The sequence below is a fragment of the Mercenaria mercenaria genome, chromosome 5 (genome assembly GCF_021730395.1).
Source record: "Mercenaria mercenaria strain notata chromosome 5, MADL_Memer_1, whole genome shotgun sequence".
Taxonomy (NCBI): Eukaryota; Metazoa; Mollusca; class Bivalvia; order Venerida; family Veneridae; genus Mercenaria; species Mercenaria mercenaria.
This window is the reverse complement of record NC_069365.1, coordinates 14,732,685-14,750,092: the sequence shown is the minus strand read 5'-3', so window position 1 is coordinate 14,750,092 and position 17,408 is coordinate 14,732,685. Positions and strand designations below refer to the sequence as shown.

General features: G+C 34.7%; 1 protein-coding gene and 1 long non-coding RNA gene across 2 annotated transcripts in view; both read right to left on the bottom strand.

Annotated features, from left to right (window-relative positions):
• LOC123558790 (multiple epidermal growth factor-like domains protein 9) overlaps nt 1–12,041 on the bottom strand; it is a 33,257-nt gene extending 21,216 nt beyond the window's left edge. Inside the window, exons 1-2 of the mRNA XM_053542754.1 lie at nt 11,819–12,041; nt 7,507–7,607 (exon numbers count right to left, since the gene is read on the bottom strand). The gene's annotated coding sequence lies outside the window, so the exon portion shown is untranslated. The remainder of the gene's footprint in view (nt 1–7,506; nt 7,608–11,818) is intronic.
• Nucleotides 12,042–13,518: 1,477 nt separating this feature from the next.
• On the bottom strand, nt 13,519–16,987 carry LOC123556522 (uncharacterized). The gene is made up of 3 exons (XR_008371158.1): nt 16,735–16,987; nt 16,430–16,531; nt 13,519–13,648 (listed from the first exon to the last, which is right to left on the bottom strand). It is a non-coding gene; the product is annotated as an uncharacterized LOC123556522 (long non-coding RNA).
• Nucleotides 16,988–17,408: the final 421 nt, after the last annotated feature.

Here is a 17,408-nt window from a genome sequence, read left to right as displayed (position 1 = left end):
AAAAAAATTGAAAAATTTTAAGTTTTGTAAACTTTATGTTTGTTTTGTATGGGGCAGCACAGACAAAAAAATGAAACATTTTAACATTTGTATAGGACACACTGGTAAACTCTTTAGAAAAAAATGAAAAATTTTAACATTTGTTAACTTTGTGTTTGTTTTGTATGGGGCAACACACAAGAAAAATGAAAAAGGTTTTTTTTAAAAAAAACGCGCACGCACCCACCTGTCCAACCCCTGCCGCCACCTAGTTTAAACAGTTTGAGTTCATACTTAATCTTATTGTTCGGTTCAAAAATGGGAAAAACCTCATAAGTTTTGTATGGGGCAACAACAAAAAATGAAAAACTTTGTTTTGTATGGGACAACACACACTGGAAAACTCTTTAGTATTGTATGGGGGCAAAACACAAGAAACGTTAATAAGTTTGAAAAAGCGCACACGCGTCCCAAGAAAAACTTTGTTTTTAATCGGCGACACAAAAAAAAATGAAAAATTTTAACATTTGTATAGGACACACTGGTGAACTCTTTAGAAAAAAATGAAAAATTTTAACATTTGTAAAACTTTATGTTTGTTTTGTATGGGGCAACATACAAGAAAGATGAAACAGTTTGAAAAAGCGCACACGCATAACATGAAAAACTTTATATTTTTGTATCGGACAACATACAAAAAAATTGAAAAATTTAAGTTTTGTAAACTTTATGTTTGTTTTGTATGGGGCAGCACACACACAAAAAAATTTGAAAAATTTTAACATTTGTATGGGACACACTTGTAAACTGTTTAGAAAAAAATGAAAAATTTTAACATTTGTAAACTTTATGTTTGTTTTGTATGGGGCAACACACAAGAAAGATGAAACAGTTTGAAAAAGCACACACGCATAACATGAAAAACTTTATATTTTTGTATCGGACAACAAACAAAAAAAAATGGAAAATTTTAAGTTTTGTAAACTTTATGTTTGTTTTGTATGGGGCAGCACACACAAAAAAAAATGAAAAATTTTAAGATTTGTATGGGACAAGACACACTCAGGTAAACTCTTTAGAAAAAATGAAAAATTTTAACATTTGTAAATTTTATGTTTGTTTTGTATGGGCCAACACACACAAAAAATGAAATATTTTAAGTTTTGTAAACTTTATGTTTGTTTTGTATGGGGCAGCACACACAAAAAAAAATGAAAAATTTTAAGATTTGTATGGGACAAGACACACTCAGGTAAACTCTTTAGAAAAAATGAAAAATTTTAACATTTGTAAATTTTATGTTTGTTTTGTATGGGGCAACACACAAAAAAAAATGAAATATTTTAAGTGTTTTTTATGGGACAGCACACAAACAAAATGAAAATGTTTTAAAAAAAAAAAACGCGCACACTGGAAAACTCTTTAGTATTGTATGGTGGCAGAACACAAAAAAATTGAATAAGTTTCAAAAAGTGCACACGTATACCCTGAAAAACTTTATGTTTTTATTCGGCAACACACAAAAAATGAAAAACTTTATGTTTTGTGTTGGGCAACTCATGACAAAAAAAAGAGAAAAATTTTAAGTTTTGTATGGGGCTACACACACTGGAAAACTCTTTGATATTGTACGGGGCAACATACACTGGAAAAGTCTTTAGTATTGTATGGGGCAACACACAAGCAAAATAAAATGGTTTGAAAAAAGCGCACACGCGTTCCATGAAAACCCGTCAGCACTTACGGCTCGATCTAATTAGAGAACAGTTGCCGTATATTATTATTATTAGCTATCTAATTCTGATGGGCTAAAATTAGTCAACTAAAATATATAACCCATGTAAGAAGTATTTTAGTTCTGTACTTCTTGATGTTTAATGTTTAGTACAGCGACTGCAACCTGTAAATGTTATATGTTATGACCATGAATAGCTGCAGTAGGCTTATGGATATATCTGTATATGTAAGGGTCAAGCACATAAGATTCTGTGACAAGTTGAGAACATGACTGTCTATGTCACTCTCTCTTTTCGGGGAAGGACCCAGAATCAACCAACGTAGAAAACATGTACTGAAATAAGTATGGATTTCCCGAGAAAATCTAGATTATCTGTAGTAACTATTACTGATCCTGGAAGTACGAGCCTGGGGGATGAGAATCACTTTTCCCTAAAAAATTTAGCAGTTGAGGAAAGCTCTTGTATGTTACCCTTTCCATCCAAAAACTGAACTGCTAAGTATTTGTTTCATTGACAATACGATGGTAAAACTCAACAACAGCACGTGAATATTTATCTTTTATCAACGTTTCGGTGCTTACGCCTTCATCAGGATAAATACATAATAAAACAACGGACGTGATGTCATGAAGTTATCGTTATGCTGAATGGCGGAAAAACATACTGTTTTTAAGTATTCCATAAATTAATGTTAATAACAGATAACAAGTTTAGTATGATATGGATATAAGAATACAGAATTTCCTACAGCAGTATATCTAAAAAGCCATAAATAGGAAAAAACGCAATAGTACTAAACAAACACATATACATGTAAAATTCATTACACATTAAACAATCTTTCTGAAATAAGTTCATCAGGATTTAGTGTTTTTAACTTATGAATCCGGAATGTTTCCTTGCATAACCGGTTAATTTGATTATTTACCTCATCAACTGGCATAAATGCGAAATCATCAATACTATGGCCATCTTGATTAAAATGACCAGCAACCAACATGGAATATGCAGGATCTGTGAAGTTAGATATGTCAAATTTATGGCTATTCATACGCCATGAAACCGGCTATATAGTCTGCCCAACATATTGCATCTTTTACTCGTTATTAAGTATACAACATCTTTAGATTGACAGTTTGTAATTTATCATAAAGAAAATGTTTCTCCTGTAACTGTACTGCTAAATGAGGATCCAGAGTTGATACATAGAGTTCAATTTGAAGACCGAACTTACTAATTAGTCGCTTAAATTTCTTGTGCATCTGTATGCCACTATAGGTTTGTATTCATCATGTACATATTTAACATTTGTATTCTTTGCAATGTTCAGAATTCAGCTTTGAATGCACTGTCTATCACAGATTCCGGAAAATTTCTATCTATGAAGTGGTTCTGTAAATCATTAAGAGAGGTGTTGAATTTTTCGTCATTAGAAATAATTCTCCTGTACCACTTTGCCTGGCTGTATTGGATTCCATCTCTGCATTGTTTCGGATGACAAGAGGTGTGATCTAGGTATTGATGGGTTTTTGTTTCTTTTACGTAAATATCAGTGTCAATTCCTAGCGATTTATTTTTGGATACCTGTACATCTAAGAACGAAACAGTATTTTCTGATACTGTAGTAGTAAATTTGATATTTGGATGAAATTTGTAAAGATCGTCGATAAAGGACTCTAACTCCTCTAACAAATGGTTCCAAATCATAAAAATGTCATAAAGGAACCATAACCACAGAGATGGTTTAACTCCTCTTGAGTGAAGAAAATCCTGTTCAAGTTTTCCCATGAAACAGATGCATATGCTGGTGCCATGGAACTACCCATTGCCTTACCCATCTTTTGTAAATAAAACTGTTCACAGAATTTAAAGTAGTTATTTTCAAGTACAAGTCTTATTAGACGGACAATTTCGTCAGTTGATAAATTTCTGCCATATATACTTTGTTGTTGTAAAAATGACTTACAGGCGTTTATATCGTCATCATGAGGGATGTTTGTACAAAATAATGTTACGTGATTTTTTTTGATTTTTTTTCATTGACAATAGCATGACATATTTTGTGTTTATTGCCAAGTTTAGAAGTACAGTGCATTCGCGGTGCTACGAATCGCAATTTAACGAAATACCGGTATACTATGAAAAGGTGTTGTGGTCCCGGCTGCTTTCCTTCTTATTTCTATGTTACAAAGTCGCGGTTTTACGAAAATGCAATTTTACAAAAAATGCGCTCCTACGAATGCATTTTTATGCCCTTAAAGCCTGTTTTCAACTCCTTTTAGTTGCGGTTTTACGAACACCTGTATCGTCTAAGTTTTCACACCTTCCATAATGGCGTGAAAAAGAAAAACGCTTTAGAGTGGAAAGTGTCACGATCAATTAGTTGGGCGTAAACAGTAATTAAAGTGTGAAAACTCAGTAATGAAATTCGAAACACATATGCTGTGTTAGTGCTTAATGTTTTCTTCTCTAACTATCAGATCGGATGGCATATCAGTCACACTTGTTTCGATATCTATACATCTAAAACAATCATTACATCAAACAGATAAAAAATATTTAAGTCATGATCGTCTGTAAATTGTCCTTTTATTATTCCAAACAAATAACATGTTTTAATATCACGGGTTACAAGGTGCTGTGTAGCGAAATTTCCTATGATGCGCTCGAATGAAAATGCGATATTACGAAAAAAACGGCCAGTCCCTTGGCTTTTCGTAGGATCGCGATTGTACTGTATTTGAAATATTGTAAGACTTTTTGATTTCAGTCTGTAATTTTTCATCCACACAGCATCGGCCTCTATGAATAACTAATATTGGTGATTGCCTTTCTTGACTGAAAACAAGCAGGCTTTTTTTCTAAAATGATATTTATAACTTCTAGTTGGTACTAAGGGCATTTGTTTTTTTTTTTTTCAGTCACATTTGATTCTATTTCTTTAGCAACAATAATCATTTTGTATCCGATTTTCGCACGATCCATTGTGTCTCTACTGATGCGGATCTATCACAATGCAAAGTCAAACTAAGTCAGAGAAATCACGATCATCAAATTAAATGCGTTCTCGAATGGTAGAAAAGACTTGTCATACATAGTTTCCATATTGTGCAAATTTGTGATACTCCAGGGACTTAGTGTTGTTGTGATCAGACATTTTGATACATCTTTACAGGTAAAAAACAATAATATTTAAAACAACAATACAGAGAAGATATTAACAAAAAGAAGTTAAAACATTGTCAAGAAAATGTTAAAACAAATTTTATACTGAGGCTAAAACATTTCTGAAATGAATGAAAATGCTCCACAGACATCAGGTCAGTTTTCACTGGATGCTGTGTATATTTCACTAACAAAGATATATGAATGTCACAACAACAGCAACAGAAGAAGAAAATATGAAAGATGAATCAGATATAGTTATACTCTTATTCTATAGTTGTGTCCATTTGTGTTAAATAGCAAGACAAGAGAACACTAGAAAGAAGAGTTCACTCATGCAGAAAACTTTGTTAAATAGTCCACATGTAGAGTGTTACAGTATAATAATATACAATTTCTGAAGGGTCGAAAGTTCAAGTCCCTGCAGGGTGATAGTTTTTTTTCTAATCTGTTAATATTGTTTTCAAAAAAAATCTGTTAATTTTTTCAGTTATGTACAGTGATTATTATGTGACCCAGATAAAAATTCATCAGAGATTTCATAGAAACAAATATTCTGACCAAGTTTCATGCACATCAGATGAAAAATGCAGCCACTATAGCATAAGCAAGGTTTATCTTTGATTTGACCTGGTGACCTAGTTTTTGACCCAGGATGATCAATATTCGAGCTCGACCTAGATTTTATCAAAACAAACATTCTGACCAGTTCCAATGACCCGCATACCTTGGCCTAAAGATCATCAAGATAAACATTCTGACCAAGTTTCATGATGATAGGGTCATAAATATGGCCTCTAGAGTGTTAACAAGCTTTTCCTTTGATTTGAGCGGGTAACCTAGTTTCAGACCCCACATGACCCAGATTCAGAGTTGAACTAGAGGTCATCTAGACAAACATTCTGACCAATTCTCATGAATTTCAAACTGAAAATGTGGTCTCTAGAGTGTTAACAAGATTTCCCTTTGATCTGGCCTAGTGGCTTAATTTTTTATCCAACATGACCAAGTTTCGAACTTGGACTCAAGATCATCAAGGTAAACATTCTGACCACATTTCATGAAGATAGGGTCATAAATGTGGCCTCTAGAAAGTTAACAATCTTTTACTCTGATCTGACCAGGTGACCTAGTTTTTGACCCCACATGACCTAGATTCAAACTGTGTCCTTTAGAGTGTTAACAAGGCAAATGTTGGCGCACGACAGACGACAGATCTGGCACAACAATGGACGCCGGACAATGACCGGTCCCAACAGCTAAAAAAACCTCACTTTTAGTATAAAAAACAAACAACTCAGATCAGTCATTTGAAGATAATGATAAGATTTAATTTTTAAAAAATAGCCGCCATTTTGATGACGTCATTGTCCAGTTGCAGAAATCAGACTGGCAACATGGCTTAGAATGAACTACAGACATTACAGAACAGATTGGTATATGTCACCATAAATCTTTTTTCCAGTTGCAGGAAAATATGGCACTAAGCAAACAGGCTCTAACCGTTGCGGTTTTGGACAAGAAGATTTATATCCCTACATTTATAGAGACCCACAAAAAGTATTATAATCAACGTTACCAAATAATACAACACGCCTAATTCTGCGTGTTTGGATGCAATACTTTTTTTTAAAAAAAAAGGACTCTAGAAAATCCAAAACGATTCCGCGGAACGCAGTTTTTTTGCCATACGCTTGCTAATGAATAACATTAACGGAAACCATCAAAAGGCGGAGTTTACGATGACTATTTGTGCTCCTGGCCAATCAGAGATGCACGTTTTCCAATAGGTGCACGGTCGATTAAGGTAGTATTGTGTATTTACGTAATCTAATCAACACACGACAAACCACATTTGTTCTTGTTTATGTCACAAATAACACACGGCGTACTTAGGAGTTTTGAATTTGCCGCTAGTCGCGATAATTGGATTAAATAATAACTGAAATTAGAATGTTTGCAGGACAGTCACAGGACTTGATTGTGTTGTTTCCGAATTAATTAAACAATAATTTGCTCAGACTGTTTTAAAATGGTTGCGATACGAAATATATTTCCTTGGCTGGTATTGTTTGGTTATTTTAAGTACAGAATTTTCTTGTGCAAGATAAATATAAAAAAATGAACAGACATACGTAACTTTCTCACATAAAGATTCATGGTCGACCTGGAGTGTGAACACATATAGCCCTTTTCAAAAGTCAGTCAAATAGTGTTTGCTATACAAATTGTGTTCTTTATACAAACCTCGGTTACAAGGAACTAGTTCGCTATACGGATATAAGGAACCTCAATTATAAGGAACAATTTTTAAAGGTCCCAAGCTGTTCCTTATAAGCGAGGTTTACTGTACATTATCATTTTTGCTAATGCCAAATGGGATATTTCAGTAAGCCCAAGCGTTCTCAAGTTATCATCCGGAAACCATTTAACTGTTCTGGGTCATTGTGACCTTGACCCTTGACCTACTGACCTCAAAGTTTAACTGGACCTGTATTTTATGATGTTACACCTGTGTACCAAAATTTATGATCCTAGGCCCAAGCATTCTCAAGTTATCAAAAGGAAAATGTTTAACTGCTCCAAGTCATTGTGACCTTGACGCTGATAACTCTGTAATTACCTGAGTCTAAAACCCTGCTACCAATGTCACTGTCGTAAGTTACCAAGATCACTGTGCAGACCCTTTTCTCTCTTGACATTATTTCTAACTTCCTGATTCAACTGAAAGACAATAAAGTAATACCTTATGTATCAACAAAAACAGTGTTGTTTTTAAAAGCTTTTTTTTTTCAGAAAACAATTGCTTAACAGTGCAATTTCCAGAAGTCAGTTGCTTTAAACTGCTATTTTAATTAATTAAAATCAGTTGCTTTATAGTGCTATTTCCATAAAGGGATTAACTTTAAATTGAAAAAATAATTTCTCTCAAAAATCCATAAAAAGTGACTAGTAGTACAAACTTACTGACATAAGATTTTTGCAAGATATTCTTATACATAACCAAAATACTGCACACATTGCAATGCTTTTGAAAAATTGCATAAAATATACATTCTTCTTGGCTTTTTACGAATATCTAACATTTATTTTCTTCCACTTTATCATCTTCAGTGTCATATACATGTATATACATTTTATGACGAACTTAGTGGAAATAAACATTTTGAAAAATTTCACCCTAACTGTGGGCGAGACACTTTAAACTGCTGTTATCATAAGTCACTTGCTTTATAATGCTATTTTCATATGTCAATTGATATACAGTTTCTATTTCCGGAAGTCAATTGCATTATAGTGCTGTTTCAAGAAGTAAGTTGCATTTTAGTGTTATTTTCAGAAATCAATTACATATTCTAATATGCTTTTCTCTGTTAAAACACTTTAGAGTTAGAATGACTCACGTTAACGTGCGGTGACGCCAATGTTTTTGCTGCGACCAGGAAAGAGTGCTACTATACTTTATCTACTGTTTCAGATTCAGGGTATATTAGAATAGAAATAATTTAAAGCAAAAGAGTGTTTTAACACTATTAATACACTTGGCTGGTAATACGCAGTACAAATAATTTTGCGCCCTCGTGAAATTATTACTCGCAACGTATAACCGCCCATTGTGCAATAATAGTGTTAAAACACTCTTTTGCTAGAAATTATTTCTTAAATAATGCCATTTCCAAAAGTCATTTCTCTTACAGTTTTATTTCTAGAGGACAATTTCTTAAAGTGCCTTTTCAAAAGTTTAGAGCATTATAATGCTATTTTCAACAAGAGATCACAGAGTGATCTTGGCACCCACCAATGTGCCATTTTTGAGTGTTCCAAATTTCAAGACTTATTGACTAGCTCAAGGTCAAATTTCATTTCCGTACACAACACTGTGCATGTGGTCCAAATTCGAAAGCTGTAGCTTGAGAAATGTGAAAGTAGGTCACTAGATCAATTTCAAGGACAAAGTTCTTTGTACACAAAACTATGCATGTGCATCAAGTTTGAAGGCTGTAGTTTGAGAAATTTGAAAGTAGGTCACTAGGTCAATCTTAAGGTCAAAGTTTATTTCGGTACACAAAACTATGCAAGTGGTCCCTCTTTGAAGGCTGTAGCTCGAGAAATGTGAAAGTAGGTCACTAGGTCAAAATCAAGGTCAAATTACACTTCAGAACACAAATCTATGCATGTGGTCCAAACTTAAAGCCTGTACCTTCAAAAATGTGAAAGTAGGTCACTAGGTCAATGTCAAGGTCAAAGTTTGTTTCGATACACAATCCTATGCATGTGGTCTAAATTTGAAGCCTGTAGCTACAGAAATGTGAAAGTAGGTCACTAGGTCAATCTTAAGGTCAAAGTTCATTTCGGTACACAAAACTATGCAAGTGGTCCAACTTTGAAGGCTGTAGCTTGAGAAATGTGAAAGTAGGTCACTAGGTCAAAATCAAGGTCAAATTACACTTCAGAACACAAATCTATGCATGTGGTCCAAACTTAAAGCCTGTACCTTCAAAAATGTGAAAGTAGGTCACTAGGTCAATGTCAAGGTCAAAGTTTGTTTCGGTACACAATCCTATGCATGTGGTCTAAATTTGAAGCCTGTAGCTACAAATATGTGAAAGTTGGTCACTAGGTCAATCTTAAGGTCAAAGTTCATTTCGGTACACAAAACTATGCAAGTGGTCCAAATTTGAAGGCTGTAGCTCGAGGAATGTGAAAGTAGGTCACTAGGTCAAAATCAAGGTAAAATTTTATTTTGGAACACAGTACTATGCATGTGGTCCAAATTTGAAGCCTGTACCTTCAAAAATGTGAAAGTAGGTCACTAGGTCAATGTAAAGGTCAAAGTTTGTTTCGGTACACAAAACTATGCATGTGTCCAAATTTGAAGGCTGTAGCTTGAGAAATGTGAAAGTAGGTCACTAGGTCAAAATCAAGGTCAAATTTCATTTTGGAACACGAAACTATGCATGTGGTCACTAGGTCAATGTCAAGTTCAACGTTTTTTTCAGTGCACGAAACTATGCATGTGGTCCAAATTTGAAGGCTGTAGCTACAGAAATTTGAAAGTAGGTCACTAGGTCAAAATCAAGGTCAACTCATGTCAAGGTTCATCTTGCCACTCAAAACCATACATGTGGTCCAAATTTGAATGTTGTAGGTTATTGACAAGAAGATTTTAAAAGCTTTTCCCTATATAAGTCTATATGAACCATGTGACCCCCAGGGTGGGGCCATATTTGACCCTAGGGGGATAATTTGAACAAACTTGGTAGAGAACCACTAGATGAAGCTACATTACAAATGCCAAAGCCCTAGGCTTTGTGGTTTGGACAAGAAGATTTTCAAAGTTTTTTCCTTAAGTCTATGTAAACCATGTTACCCCCGGGACGGGGCCATATTTGACCCTAGGGGGATAATTTGAACAATCTTAGTAAAAGACCACTAGATGATGTCACATACAAAATATCAAAGCCCTAGGCCCTGTGGTTTTGAACAAGAGGTTTTTAAAAGTTTTTCCCTATGTAAGTCTATATAAACCATGTGACCCCCGGGGCGGGGCCATATTAGACCCCATGGGAATAATTTGAATCATCTTGGTAGAGGACTACTAGATGATGCTTCATACCAAATATCAAAGCCCTAGGCTCTGTGGTTTTGGACAAGAAGATTTTCAAAGTTTTTCCCTATATAAATATATGTAAATTATAGAAATAAACAAAGGGCCATAACTCACTAAAAAATTGTTTAACCAGTCTGATTTTCAGGGGGACACAACTAGGGTACCAATACATCATTCTGACAAAGTTTGGTCAAAATCCCCCTGGTAGTTTCTGAGGAGATGCGATGTTTCTGACGGACGGACGGATGGACGTTCCTACATATGGATACTTATGTGGCTACTCTTTTGTTCTTTCTATTGTTCTTTTAGCCACGTAAGATGAATAGCCACATAAAAGCCTTACGGAATGAATAACATCAAAGAAAAAGTACAGTTACCTATTGTTCCTATAGCCACCTAAGTATGCAAATGTGAGCTCGGACGACGGACGGAAGGACGACAGACCACGGACGCAGAGTGATTTGAATAGCCCACCATCTGATGATGGTGGGCTAAAAATCAGTTGCAATATAGTTCTATTTCCTTGACTTTATTACAGCATTGTCTTCGTAAGTCAGTCTGTCCTGTTATAATCAATGAACCTACTTCAAACATTTCTACAGCATTGTCTTCTTAAGTCAGTCTGTCCTGTTATAATCAATGAAACTACTTCGAACATTTCTTCAACTGATGTTGACAACATTTTGATCAAAGGGAATGATTTATTCTCACAAATTGTGCAGTCAATTCAAGAATGATGCTACTATATAAACACGGGTAGTTGTAAAGGGTATCACATCGTATTGTTTAACACTGGTAATACATTTTTGCTTTCTATCATGGCGTTTCTTTTTGTTTCTCGTTCCTTCTTTGGTTGGACAGTATGGTGGTTGTCCAACTTTGTGTCATTTCTCAGAAAACATGTAATTTACTAAATTTATTGGATCTTTCTGATTTATTATTTGATCACATGTTTATACTTAAACTATAAATACACGTTATGAAAATAAACATGTCTGGCATCCACAAACATTGTCAATCAACTGTGCTTTTTTTGTGTTGAGTTCAGCAATAAGACCTAGACTAAGATCAACCAATTGACATATTTGGTGTTACAAAAATTAACAAAGTACTGGTAGGAACTTGAAACGGACCATTCGCAAATATAAAATCATAATTTATATTGCATATAAATTTGTTTATGTTTGACTGTGTGGTGAGCTTATACACAGTGTGTAAGTATAAGTGGTCTGTGTATATACTGCCTGCCTGGCCAATTAATAAGATTAATAAGGCAGTGTGGCATGCAACTTCCAGACCCTTACCTAAAAGGTCAAAGTCATACCTAGAGGTCAAAGGTCAAAACCTGGTGATGTTAGTCCTTTTGACACCTGGCAGGCTTGACATGTTGCCCAAGGTCATCTAGTTTGAGTGTAAAAACGATTTCGAAGATATTGCCTTTGGTTCCTTGTATGGGACGCAAAAGGATAATTGGCTTATATTTTCACCTGTCATGAATAAATGAAGTATAAATCTGAAGTATTGAAGATATAGATTCTTAACATCACCGTGCACCAATCACAATTTTCCATGGTCCAATTTATTATCATTTATTCTACTTAGTATTACACTTCATAAACACATTCCTTATTTCTATGTCTAAGACATTCTAAAGAACAAAGAAACTGCGGCTTCTCTGATGCCATGCATCAACATTCTTGTTATAGTAATGGCATGATAAATTTAGTAGTAGATGTTCCTTCCAGAAATTGTATATTGCAGATCTACAGATGAATAATGGATTTCAAATAATCTTAAAAGCTCACCATTAGCACTTCATGTGAGCTAAAAATTAAAATACAGCACAAATTTCAAAACTTATGAGCAGGATATTGATCTTTCAAGCTGGTCTCTTTGCAACAAATTATCTTGTTAAATCCTAACAAGCAGCTAAAGCCTGGTGGCATTTTGGCCGGATTTTCCGAATTAGGTGATAATGAGTTAAAATTCTAGTAATGGCATACAATAAATAACCCTCAAATTAATAAGCAATATTGAAGGGTAAAAAAAGAAATGGACAGGTAGAAAATGAAATTAAAGAAGTAACTTGGTGTAAAAAAATAAAAGTAAATAACCCAACATTTTTAATGTTTATATCCCTCGGATCTTGACCTTTGACCCTGAAATCAATGGGGGGGGGGGGGGGGGGGGGGGGGGGGTCATGTACACATCAAGACCAACATACTTTTGAAGTTTCAAGGTCCTAGGTGAAATACTTTTCCAGATATTGAGCTGAAACCATTTTCAATGTTCAGGTCCCTGTGACATTGACCTTTGACCCAGTGACCCACAAAATCAATAGGGGTCATATACACATCAAGACCAACATATCTATGAAGTTTCAAGGTCCAAGGTGAAATACTTGTTCAGATATTGAGTGAACAAAAAGGTTAACATGTTCAGATCCCTGTGACCTTGGACCTTTGACCCAGTGATCCTGAAATCAACTGGGGTCATATATACATCAAGACCAACATACCTATTAAGTTTCAATGTCCTAGGTGAAATACTTGTCCAGATATTGAGCAGAAACCATTTTCAAATGTTCAGGCCCATGTGACCTTGACCTTTGACTCAGTGACCCTGAAATCATTAGGGGTCATGTACACATCAACACCAACATATGTATGAAGTTTCAAAGTCCTAGGTGAAATACTTGTCCTGATATCATGCAGAAACCATTTTTAAATGTTCAGGTCATTGTGACCTTGACCCAGTGACCCTGAAATCAATAGGGGGCATGTACACATCAAGACCAACATACCTGTGAAGTTTCAAGGTCCTGGGTGAAATACTTGCCCAGATATTGAATGAACAAAAAGGTTCACATGAGACTCATTATTCCATCCATCTGCCCATCCATCCGCCCCGACATACCTAATCTACAAGCTGGATTTTTCTTGGAAAACCCAGCCAAAAGTCATTTGAAAGTCAAACCATGTATGCATAAAAAGGTTTAGTGTGAAAAAGAAAAAATACCTGAAATCTGTCACTGTAACGACAAAATCTGTTCCAAGTTATCTGAGAATCCATGCATGTATCGCAAACTTACTGACTTGACCAGAATGAGACTGACTGACTAACAGACATGCAGATGTAACACAAACCCATAGACCTGTAGAAATATAAGGTATGATACAAGACTCATTGGTATGAAATACACTGTTGCACTGAACTGTTCAGCCTGTACCAATAGCAAACATGTTAATGTTATGATCATACTCATATAGAAACTATAAAATTGTGCTATGTAAATATTCAGTGAACATTTCTGTTTCAGAAAATGCAAGGGCACTTTAGTATTCTTTGTTTTTTAAAACTGAATTAGTTCCCTTCCATTAAAAATGAGAGCTGTCATAGATGACAACACGCTGGAATATTCTGATGCTGGATATAGAAATAGGGCATATCCGAGGAAGATGGAGCTGCCACTGGAGTGTTAAATGACCCCAGTGTGGATGACAACGTAGGACAACAATTTAAGTCTGAGCCAAACTAATTTAGAAATAACAGAGAATGAATGTGTATCAAGATTTACTAAGTTCAAAAGGAACATAATTCATGGACTATTTTTACAAAAGTAAAGCACCTTGTGTCATATGATGTGGCTGATGATGTGGAACAACTATTTTTAAGTTTGAATCAAATCCATTTAGTAAAAACTAAGGTAGAGTGAATGTGCATAAAAAGTTCAACATGAAATTTAGAGTAAAAGATTCATGAAATATTTGTGCAAGAGTTGTGGAACTTTGGGCATGTGATGTAGGTCATGATACATGGCAACTATTTTAAATTCCAATCAAATCCGCCTAGTAATAAAAGAGATAGACTGAAAGTGCATGACAAATTAAACATGAAATTCTAAGTAATAATTGGGGTATATTTCATGAAATATCAGTGCCACAGTTATGGACATTGTGTTATATGATGTTGATGTTGAAGTGGAACAATCATTTAAAGTTTGAATATATTTAGTAAAAATAGTTATATAGTGAAAATAGGGATATAGTGAAAAAGCATCAAAATTACTTTGAAATTCTAATAACCCAGGGGTCATAACTCATGGAGTATTAATGCCAGCGTTCTAGAACTATTTTAGTTTTGAATAAATAAAATCCATTGAGTATAAATGAAAACACATCAAAATTAACCTGAAATTCTAGATAAAAATGGTGCATAATTCATGAAATATTGGTGCAAGAGTTATGGACATTAAGTTAAAAGATGTGGGTGATAATATTCGTTAACAGACCGATACATTTTTTTCCGTTCATACAACAGCATAGAACAGTATTTTATCCTAGGGTCACTTAAGTGCTATTTAAATGTGGTATAATAATAAAATAATAAAATTTGGAAGAAATAATTTAAGTCTGAATCAAATGCATTAAGCAACAACAAAGATATGGTGAAAGTGCATCAAAATTACCCTTGAATTCTAAGTAAAATGGGGTCAACTTCATGAAAACTGGGTGTCAGTGTAATGGATCTTGTGTCACATGATGTGGGTGATGGTCAGGAATGACCATTCTTAGTTTGAAGCAGTAACAGATATAAAGTTATATAGCATCTTCACTTTAACCAAGGTGTGGACACAGAAGCCAGTGAGAGTAGGACAGCTCTCCAAATTCTTTATATAGTCATGCTTAAAAGTTATTGAAAAAAACATAAAACTGTGATCTGATTCAGAAATTAAATGTTTAAATGAACTTTTCTGTAAGAAATCTGTACATTTACCGAAATACAAATGACCGAGGGCATTTGGGTGGTCTTTAATTAAATTGAGTTACCTCCCTTGGACTGTAAAATTATAACTTGTTGTCTGCAGCTTGATTAGTAGTACGATTCTAGATACAACTGATCTTTTTACTTAAGGTATTGGACCCGTAATAGAGTACCTCCTTTTTGAAGAGTATTCAATTCCTACCATAAACCTACTTTGACTGCAATTTTCAGGGGGGCGAAGGTTCAAGCCCCACTGGGACCAAATTTTTTCCCTCATATTTTCCTTTTTTCTCTAGTAACTTTTTACTTCTTTTAAGACTTATTATTGATGTATTGTACAAAAGTAGAAAATTTTCATTTTATAAGCGATTTCTTGCTGTTCAAAGTGAATTTCCCTCTGAATCAGGAGGGGTAGAGTTGGACATCTTTAAAAATACTGAGTTACATGCGGTAAAAGTTCTCTATTTTGCCTTCATTCTTTAGACTACATATTGTGGAAGAAATGCAGGTAGGTTTTACTTCTGCCCCAAGGTTATTTTTGAATGAAGTGAGTAAAATTCAAAACAGACCCACAGGTTTCGACCTTGATTTTTCAATGTTGTAAAATCAAGTGACCCCTGGGGCAGGGTCAATTTTGACCCCGGGGTCATGATTTGAACAAATCTGCTAGAGGTCCACTAGCCAATGCTTCATACCAAATATCTAAGTTCTAGGGCTTCTGGTTTTTGAGAAGAGGATTTTTGAAGTTTTTCCTTTCGGTTGTCGTGGCAACCAAAGTTCTGCATGGAATTCAATTCTTTGAACAATTTTGAAAGGGGGCCACCCAAGGATCATTCCTGTGAAGTTTGGTGTAATTCTGCCCAGTGGTTTTCAAGAAGAAGATTTTTTTAGAAAATGTTGACAGACACACGACGCATGTCGGACACTGAGCGGTCACAATAGCTCACCATGAGCCTTTGGCTCAGGTGAGCTAAAAAACGGGATGGTAAAAGTTGTTTAAAATTTGCAACACAGTGCGAAACATGGTCAACTTTAAGAATATACCAAGCAAATGCCATTTTTTAAACATTACTATGAGGGGTCCAATACCTTAACAAATGTTAACTGCAACAACTTTGCATTAACCATACTACTTTATGCAGTATCAAATGCCTTACTGAAATCAAAATACCTGGATCATTTTTTTTTTTTGGTGTTTTGTGATGTTTCTTTCAATTTCATCAACTAGTTGCAGCCGTTGGTTCTCACAGGTGCAACATTCCTTGCAGCCATGCTGTAGATCATAAAGAACATAAATTTATAACAAATTGAGAAAAGTTTTAGATGATACAATGTGTTCTGAAACTTTGAAATAAAGGCAAGGGAAATAGGATGGTAATTTGCAAGAGTTACTACATCTCCTGCTTAAAATGGGGACAAACATTTGCTGAAATACCTTGAGTTATATGTCTTAAATAAATGATTTTTGAAAAATACCTTCAACATTTGAAGCAATCCAACTCGAAGTTGTTAAAGAACAAGTGGCTTCTTATCTGTTCCTGCAGCTTTGTCAGTTTTCAAGTTTGCTAACAGTTACAGCATCTTGTGGTCATTGGTCCTGTCAGGCATAGTTTCCGTGATGTGTCCGGTGCAGTAACAATACCTAAACTTTGTAGAAGAGAATGACAACATTGAGATAAGTTTAAAGGGAAAGGGATTGAATATATGTCTTTGAAGGTTTCCAGACTGAAATGTCCCTGTGAGGTTATCCTGTAATGGAGATATTCCTTGCCAATCCTGTTTGGATTTTTTATCAGATGATATAGTTTCTTTATAGAGAAGTTGCTGTTATTGTTATCTGTCTCATTCGGGTTGTTGATACCTAGAATATATCTATTCAATGTAATTATTATAAGACATACTGATTTTATTCTTGATGACATTTTTTAGGTATGTGTATGTGATTTGAAACAAATGACTTAGTGATCAACTTAGTGATCACTATCCCTACAGATGTCTTTGAAGTTCACTTTCACACTGAAGCCACATGTATGCTTATCTTTTAAATCAATACCTTGGTCAGCATTACATCATTATTTTCTAAACCAAATATAAGGCCTGTATTAGTATTATCATTCATATCTGGGTAGTACATGTATCTCGTGGTATAA